The sequence below is a fragment of the Ovis canadensis genome, chromosome 5 (assembly GCF_042477335.2).
Source record: "Ovis canadensis isolate MfBH-ARS-UI-01 breed Bighorn chromosome 5, ARS-UI_OviCan_v2, whole genome shotgun sequence".
NCBI lineage: Eukaryota > Metazoa > Chordata > Mammalia > Artiodactyla > Bovidae > Ovis > Ovis canadensis.
Window position 1 is genome coordinate 100204044 of NC_091249.1, and position 8974 is coordinate 100213017.

An 8974-nucleotide genomic window follows, 5' to 3' on the forward strand; every position below is an offset into this window, starting at 1 on the left:
ATAGTGGGGAGACAGAGGAGGTGGCAAGCTGTTGGGTAGAAGTACGAGGTGGCTACACAGAGGGAACTGGAGACCAGATCATGTAATGCAGGGCCTCCTAGGTGGGTGTAGGGACTTTGGCTTTTTCACTGTGTGAAACATGCAGCCATTACAGGATTTTGAGCAGCAGAGAGACATAATTTGACTTAATTTTAAAGAGACCATTCTGATTACTGTGTTGAGAACACTTTAAAAGGGATCAAGAGTAAAAACAGAGGGTAAAAAAATCAAGAAACTACTGCAGCAAGTCGGGTGACAAATTATGATAATGATGATGGCTTAGACCTAGGCATTAGCAGTGGCTTTGGAGAGAACTGGGTCAGATCTGAATAACATGTGTACACACATATTAATCCATGTATTATCACAAAGCAAACACAACTGAATAAACACCACTGAGGTCAAAGAAGAGAAGTCCACTCCCGTCTCCTCCTAAGGGTAAACACTAGTTCAGTTCAGTTCACTTCAGTTCACTTCAGTCACTCAGTCGTGTTCGACTCTGTGCAACCCCATGAACTGCAGCACACCAGGCCTCCCTGTCCATCACCAACTCCTAGAGTTTACCCAAACTCATGTCCATTGAGTCAGTGATGCCATCAAACCATCTCATCCTCTGTCATCCCCTTCTCCTCCTGCCTTCAATCTTTCCCAGCATCAGGGTCTTTTCAAATGAGTCAGCTCTTCACATCAGGTGGCCAAAATATTGGAGTTTCAGCTTCAACATCAGACCTTGCAGTGAACACCCAGAACTGATTTCCTTTAGGATGGACTGGTTGGATCTCCTTGCAGTCCAAGGGACTCTCAAGAGTCTTCTCCAACACTACAGTTCAAAAGCATCAATTCTTTGGTGCTCAGCTTTCTTTATAGTCCAACTCTCACATCCATACATGACCACTGGAAAAACCATAGCCTTGACTAGACGGGCCTTCGTTGACAAAGTAATGTCTCTGCTTTTTAATATGCTGTCTAGGTTGGTCATAACTTTCCTTCCAAGGAGTAAGCGTCTTGTAACCACTGTCTTGACTTCTAACACTAGTGGTTTACCTATTTTCATTCTGTGCATAAATGGAATCAACAATATACATTTTTTGGTATGTCTGACCTCTTGAAATTGATTCAAGCTGTTACATGTAACTGAAGTTCATGAAAGCTTACTGCAGGACAGTGTTTGAGTGTATAAATATGCATAATTTATTTATCCTTCTTACTGTTGCCAGGGGCTTTCCAGGGGGCACAGTGGTAAACAATCTGAAGCCAATTGCAGGAGGTGCAAGAGATGTGGGTTCAATCCCTGGGTTGGGAAGACCCCTGGAGCAGGAAATGGCAATCCACTCCAGTACTCTCACCTGGAAAACTCCATGGACAGAGGAGCCTGGTGGGTTACAGTCCATGGGGTCACAAAGAGTTGAATGCAACAGAGCATGCCCTGTTGCCATGCAGTGGTTGTTTCCAGCTTAGGGCTATTTTGAATAATAGTACCATGAACATTCTTAAACATGCATTTTTGTGTCACTATCTATTGGTCTTATTGCTAGAAGTAGAACTGGATATTAGGTAATTAGTTATAGATGCATACAATTTTCAGAGATAATGTTAAGCAATTTCTTGAAGTGCATTTTATCAACTTTGGCTCTTACCAGTGGTTATGAAGTGTTTCAGTCGCTCTGTATTGGGCTTTGCAAATTTCAGTCATGTCATTGAATATGTAGTGATAACTCAGAGGGGATTTGATTAACATTTTTCTGATGATTTAAAGGTGAGCACCTTTTCATATCGTTATTGACTGTTTGGAGATGGTCTTTGTAAGGTGCCTCTTTAAAAATGCATTCTTCTATCCCATTGTTTATGTCTCTTTTCTCATTGATTCCCAGAAATTCTCTATTTTGGGAAAGAGCCTGTCAACTGCATGCACTGCAAGTATCTTCTCATATTAAATGGTTTATTTTTCACTTTGTTCAATGGTGTCTTCTGATGGTTACAGTTTCTTAATGTTAATGTAATTAAATTTATTAATATTTTCATTTATGGTTATAATTTCTATCTCTTATTGAGAAATCTTTCTGTATGGAAAGGTCATGAAGATGTTGTTTCATGTTATGTTCTAGACATTTTATTAATTTACTACTTATATTTAGCTCTGCAATATAATTAGACTTAATTATGATGTAAGATAGGGATCAAGTTTCTTTTTTTTCCTATATGAATATCCAATTGACCTGGCACCATCTATTGAAGAGACCATCTTTTCATTTCTTTTCTATACTGCAACATTTATCACAGATCAAGAGTTCATGTTTGTGTGTGTATAGTTCTAAATTCTCTGTTCTGTTCCATTGATATATCACCAATTATTTCGGCTTTCAACCCAGAATTCAGTAGCATAAGTAGTCCATGTTTTTCCTCTGTTTTAAGAGCATTTTGGATATTCTTAGCTTTTTGCATTTCCACGTAAATTTTAAAATTGGCTTATTAACTTTGACAATAATAACAATGAAAAACTCAGATTTTGGTTTTAATTTAAATCTATATATGAATTAAGAGAGAATTGACATCTGTACAATACTGCATCCTCCAATCAATGAACGTGGTACACACAACCACTGATTTATGTCTTAATTTCTATCATTAATGCTTTATAGGTTTGTGTGTAGATGCCTTACATATCTTTCATTAAATAAGTATTTAAGAATTTTATGTTTAATGCTACCAAAAATAATCTTTATTATACAGAAATATATAAAAATTTATATGTTGAACTTGTACCCAGAGAAGTTGCTAAACTTATTAACTACACAACTTATCTTTAAACTGTTTTGGATTTTCAAGATAAGCAGTTATATTGTGTAAAAATAACAACATTTACATTTGTTTCTTTTTAGTCCTTGTAGCTTTTCATTTTTCTTGCCTGCAGAACAATGTTGAAGAAAAGTAAAGTTTTCCTTTCTTATCCCTAACTCAGAGGAAAACTCTCAAAAGTTCTCATTTATGTATGATGCTTGCTGTAGGCTTTTTACAGATGTTCATAACTAGATTAAGGAATAGAAGGCTATAGTTTTCTAAAGTTTTTTTAATCATGAATAGATATTGAGTTTAATCAAATTATTTTTCTGCATCTATTTTTCTCTTTTATTCTGTTAATGTGGTAATCACACTAATTGACTTGCAAATGTTAACCCAAATTTCTATTTGTGGATTAAAATCTATTTGATCATGATGTAATATCCTTTTCAATATATTGCCAGATTTAGTTTGCTAACATTGTTTTAGGATTTTGTTGTCTACGTTCATGGATGAGATTGGCCTGATTTTTGCCTTAGGCCAACCTTCACAGGTTTTGGTGTTAAGGTTATACTGGCTTCATAAAATACTGAAATGCAGTTAGTCTTTTTATTCTTTAGAAGATTTTGTAAGATTAGCATTATTTTTTTCCTTTTACATTTAGTAATATTTATGAAGCCTCCTTTTTGGTGAATGTTCAAAATACTGATTAAATCTAAAATTACAGAATGGGAAGGAAGAGCATCAGGTCTGAAAGCCATTCTCTCAACCTGAGTTGAAAGAAAAAGGACTTAATCAACACACTTCAAGACCAAACACAGCCCTACTATATGCTGTAAGTTCCCAGTATATCATTCCTGAGAGACACACGTATAGCAAGGAGAAATCTGAATTTTCAGAATTACTTTTCCTTGGTTGTGTTAAGAATTAAGTTTGGCTACTGTGATTGACCTCAGCTACTCTCCTTGGCTTTATTGTAAGCATCTCCAAGTCAGGTTTTTTCTCAAAATTTCCCCTTTTAGTCACCTCTCAGTATCCAACATAACAGGATGACTGCCTAGGAAAGGAATCGGAGAGAAAGTACATTAATATCTAGAATGTTATTTCCACAATATCCATGTGTTCATTAGGAAAAATGAATGATAGAAGCAAAAGTTGGGATATTGTGCTCAGTGAAATAAGTCAGGCAGAGAAAGACAAATATTATATGATCTCACTTGTATGCAGAATCTAAAAATATATATTTATAGAAACAGAAAATAGATTGCTGGCTTCTGGAAGTGGGGGACCAGGTTGAGAATGGGTAAAGACAGTCAAAACACACAAACTTCTAGTTATAAGATAAATACATCTTAGGGCTGCAATATACAACATAGTGTCTATAGTTAACAATACTCTATTATATCCTTGAAAGTTGCTAAGAGAGTAGATCTTGAATGCTCTCACTACACACACACAAATAATTGTAATTATGTGAGTTGACAGATGGTTTAACCATATGGCGGTAAACATTTTACAATGTATACGTAATCAAATCACTATGCCATGCACCCTAAACTTACACAATATTATGTGTCAATTGTATCCCAATAAATCTGGAAAAGAGATGCAAAAATTATTTGAAAGCATCTTGTAATTAGCAGAAAAAGTGAAACTGCTCAGTCTTGAAAGGTAAGAAGAAGTCAAGGCTCTTCCAGTGTTACACTCACAATCACCCACATTTGGCCTCCCAAAGGAAGAACCAGGAGATAAATAAGACATGCTTGAGTTGACAGGTTGATACAGAAAATAGTTCATCTTTTGATGGTTTCTCTCAGTCAGAATTCAGTGGTTATTTCCCATCATAGTCTAATAACATGAAACGTAAGCAATCTTGTCACCGGTGCTGTGCCCTTAGAAATGTGATTCAAGACAGTCAAGGTGCTCTTCAACATGTTTGCTTCTTTCCTTGATTTTTTTTAAACTGGGTAACTTACATTTGCAGTGACATTCAGAATGACTTTTTTTTCCTTTCATCATACAAAAAAAAGGGGGGGGGAGGAATGCTCCCAAGCCTGTGCTATAAAATCCTCTTGGAACAAACTTGGTTTGTCAATTAAGTGGTCAATCAATATTGTTGCCAAACTACCTTTACAGTACGACATAGAGTATATCTTTGTGTTTTTAAAAAAAAATTTTTTAAAGCCCTACATTAACTCTCTGGGGGTTATGACATGGGCAAAATTATCAATAAAATCTTAGTGTTTATACAAAAGCCTCCCAGCTCTCTTAGAACCTTCCTGCTGCCGTGTTTGGACCTCGCTGCTCCAACCCCCCGGGCCTGTCCCATCCTTCCAGCCTGTGACCAGATAGCAGAGAAAAATTAATAACGTATTTCCTTGCCCCATACACAGTTTGAAGCAAAGAAAAGATCAGAAAACATTTTAACAATGAGGGAACTCATGCACATAGAGGCCAACCAGACCAGTGCCAAGTTCTGGGAGGTAATCTGATGAACAGGGCATCAGCCTGACCCGCACCCATCATGGAGCCAGACTGCATCTCCGTGTAGCAAATACAATGAAGACACAGAAGGCAAATATGTCCCTCATGCTATCTTGGAGGATCTAGAACCCAGGACCATGGGCTCTGTTCCCTTAAGTCCTTTTGGTCAGATCTTCAGACCAGGTGATTTTGTTTTTGGTCAGTCTGGGGCAGGCAACAACTGAGGCAAGGGCCACAATACAGATGACGCCAACGTCATGAACACGTTCAGTGAGGTGCCCTCAAGCCAGTGTCCGACACTGTGGTTGAGCCCTACACCACCACCCTCTCTGTCCATCAGCTACTGGAAAACACTGATGAGATCTACGGCATTGACAATGAGGCCCTTTACAATCTCTGCTTCCGCACCCTCAAGCTGAACTCACCAACCCACAGGGACCTGAAGCACCTCCTTCCAGCCTCCAGATAGAGTGATGTCACTATCTGCCTCTGCTCCCTTGGCCAACTCGGTGCCGACCTCCACAACCTGGCAGTCAACATGGTGCCCTCCCCATGTCTCCACTTCTTCATGCCTGGATTTGCCCCTCTGACCAGTCATGGAAGCCAGCAGTATCAGGTGCTCAGTGGGCCCAAGCTCATCCAGCTGGTCTTCAATGCCAAGAACATGACGGCTGCCTGTCACCCCCACCGTGGTCGGTACTGAGGGGGTAACAGGAAGGAAGGCCAGGGGTCTCCAAATGGAGGACACAGGTTGCAAGTATCAGATGTTTTTTATCTCTCTCTTAAGTGGCAGGAGGAAACAAACTAGTGTTATATTTTTTCCCCTTCTCTATACAAATATAAAAAGAGGTTTCTCTTAAAATTTTGTGTTGCCATAATGACACCTGGCAACACCTGGCAACAGTTCCACCTGAACTTAACTTTTCTCAAACCTTGAGTTAACTAATGCATTTTTCTTATGGAAATGTTTGTCTTAAGCTACGTTAATAGACTATGCATTTACCCTAGACACTGTCTTCAAGTCGGTTCGCCTAAAGGCTCAGAACCAACTTGACAAACCAGTATGTTATACTCATACATCGTTCGCCTAATCTAAGTTAATAAAACTATATATTTGTATGGAAATCTGCCTTTCTTCAAGATTCATGTCAATTGTTTTATGGCCGGGGATGACTTACCTGGTGCCATTCTGAGTTTTGAGACATGTCCTTTCTTTAATTAGCAGACTGCTAGCAGCTATATAATATCTGGCTTAAGACTAGCAGGGGGGTACTTTCTGCCACCTTCTGATGTCTATGTCAGAAGCTTTCTCTATCTCTTTCATACTTTAATAAAACTTTATTACACAAAAGCTCTGAGCAATCAAGACTTGTCTCTGGCTCTGGATTGAATTCTTCTCCTCTGGAGGCCAAGAAACCCAGCATCTTTCATGGTTCAGCAACAACCTTTCAGTACCTCATGGTGTATGCTGTCTTCTGTGGACTAATATCCATGAAGGAGGTGGATGAGATGTTCAACGTGCAGAACAAAGCCAGAAGCTACTCCTTGGAGTGGATCCCCAACAATGTCAAGATGGCCAACTGCAACATCCCATCCCATGGCCTCAAGACGGTAGTCACCTTCACTGGCAACAGCACGACCATGTTCCGCTGGCAGGCCTTCCTCCACTGGTACATAGGTGAGGGAATGCATAAGATGGAGTTCACTGAGGCTGACAGCAACATGAACAACCTCATCTCTAAACACCAGCAGTACCAGAAGAGGGGGAGGATTAAAGTGAGGAGGCCAAAAAGAAGGCCTAAGGCCGAGTCCCCATCATCTCAGGCTTCTCAGTCCCCTCAGCTTTCTTCCTCAACTGGCCCTTTCCTCACTCTCAGCGTTTGTGTTTTCTGACTCTATCTTGTTTTTTCATTTTGGGGGAGCCAGGGTAGGGGTGGTCCAGCACAGTACCTGGTACATGATAAGGTGCTCAATAAATATTTATTGTTTGTTGAATGTCTTCTCTCTTTCCACTCTGGGGAATTAGACTTCTGCCATTCTGGGTAACCCTGTATTTTCTTCTGGGGCCCACTCCTCCCATATGTCCAGTTAACATTCCCTCTCTGTTTGAGACAACTCTCCAAGAAGCTAGGTCTCATCAAATCCCATTTAGAACAGGGTGCTAAGAACCTGGGGAGATGACCACCATCTTAGGCCATGTGGCAGACCAGGAGAAAGGAAACCAAGGAGCATGTGCAAGTCCCTCCAAGGAAGGGGTAGGGTTTTGGAAAAGGGCTTCCAGGCAGTTAAAGTTCTAGCTTCCAGCTCTCTGGCTCCCTGCTCCTTTCTCAGTTTCTGGGGAGGTGCTGACAGCATTATCTCCATTTTCAGTCTCCCTCCAAGCTCTCTCCTGAGATATTTCCTTTGCAAGTGTCTGGCTCCGTCCTATCAGGTGGGATCCTTCCTTCTTCCCCTGAACCTCCTTCATAATGTTGGACTCCTTCTCTCTCCTAGTCAGAAAAGGAGGTCAAGAGGAACAAGAAACTAGTCTTAGTCCCTAAGTCTCCAGAAAGCCCCTCCCCAACCCTATCTTTACTTACAGAAAAGAATGAATATGGAAACATATATGGTACCACCTAAATGTCTCAATGATCTGAAAAAACTAAGATCATGGCATCCGGTCCCATCACTCCATGGCAAATAGATGGAGGAACAATGGAAACAGCAACAGACTTTATTTTCTTGGGCTCCAAAATCACTGCAGATGTGACTAAAATTAAAAGATGCTTGCTCCTTGGAAGAAAAGCTATGACCAACCTAGATAGGATATTAAAAAGCAGAGACATTACTTTGTCAACAAAGGTCCATCTAGTCAAAGCTATGGTTTTTGCAGTAGTCAGGTATGGATGTGAGAGCTGAACCATAAAAAAAGCTGAGCACCGAAGAACTGATGCTTTTGAACTGTGGTGTTGGAGAAGACCCTTGAGAGTCCCTTGGACTGCAAGGCGATCAAAATAGTCAATCCAAAGGAAATCAATCCTGAATATTCATTAGAAGGCCTGATGCTGAAGCTGAAGTTCCAACACTTTGGCCACCTGATGCAAAAAACTGACTGGAAAGGGTCTTTTCAACTTAGTCTTTTCAACTAATTTGAAAAGACCCTGATGCTGGGAAAGATTGAGGGCAGGAGGAGAAGGGGATGACAAAGGATGAGATGGTTGGATGGCATCACCAATCTGATGGACATGAGTTTGAGCAAGCTCCAGGAGTTGATGACGGACAGGGAAGCTGGGCGTGCTGCAGCCCATGGGGTCACAGAGTCAGATATGACTTAGCAACCGAACAGAACTAAAATGTCATTCCCCAGAGAGGGGACAGGACACCCCCCATCTTTTGGCAACATCTCATCTCTTACCTTTGCCACTGACTTTTCACCCCTACTCTTGCTTTTGTCCTACTCTACATTTCAGTTTCTACTTTGTGTTGAACTTGCTGCTTTTTTTTACATATTGAAAAGATGACATTGCCCTAAGAGCCAAAAATAAATGGGAATTGAAGTATTGAAAAAAAAAATACCATAAAACAAGGGGAAAAACCTCTAAGAGCTTCTTTCTGAACTGAACAATTCTAACCCTCCCTGGGCATGGGTCTGCCACTGGGTTACTTATCTTTTTAAGTGGCAATGTTTTATGTA

The 8974-nt window shown here is 40.2% G+C and overlaps 1 pseudogene; it reads left to right on the forward strand.

Moving 5' to 3' along the window:
* The first annotated feature begins 5246 nt into the window (after nucleotides 1-5246).
* Nucleotides 5247-7103, forward strand: LOC138441863 (tubulin beta chain-like; annotated as a pseudogene).
* Nucleotides 7104-8974: the final 1871 nt, after the last annotated feature.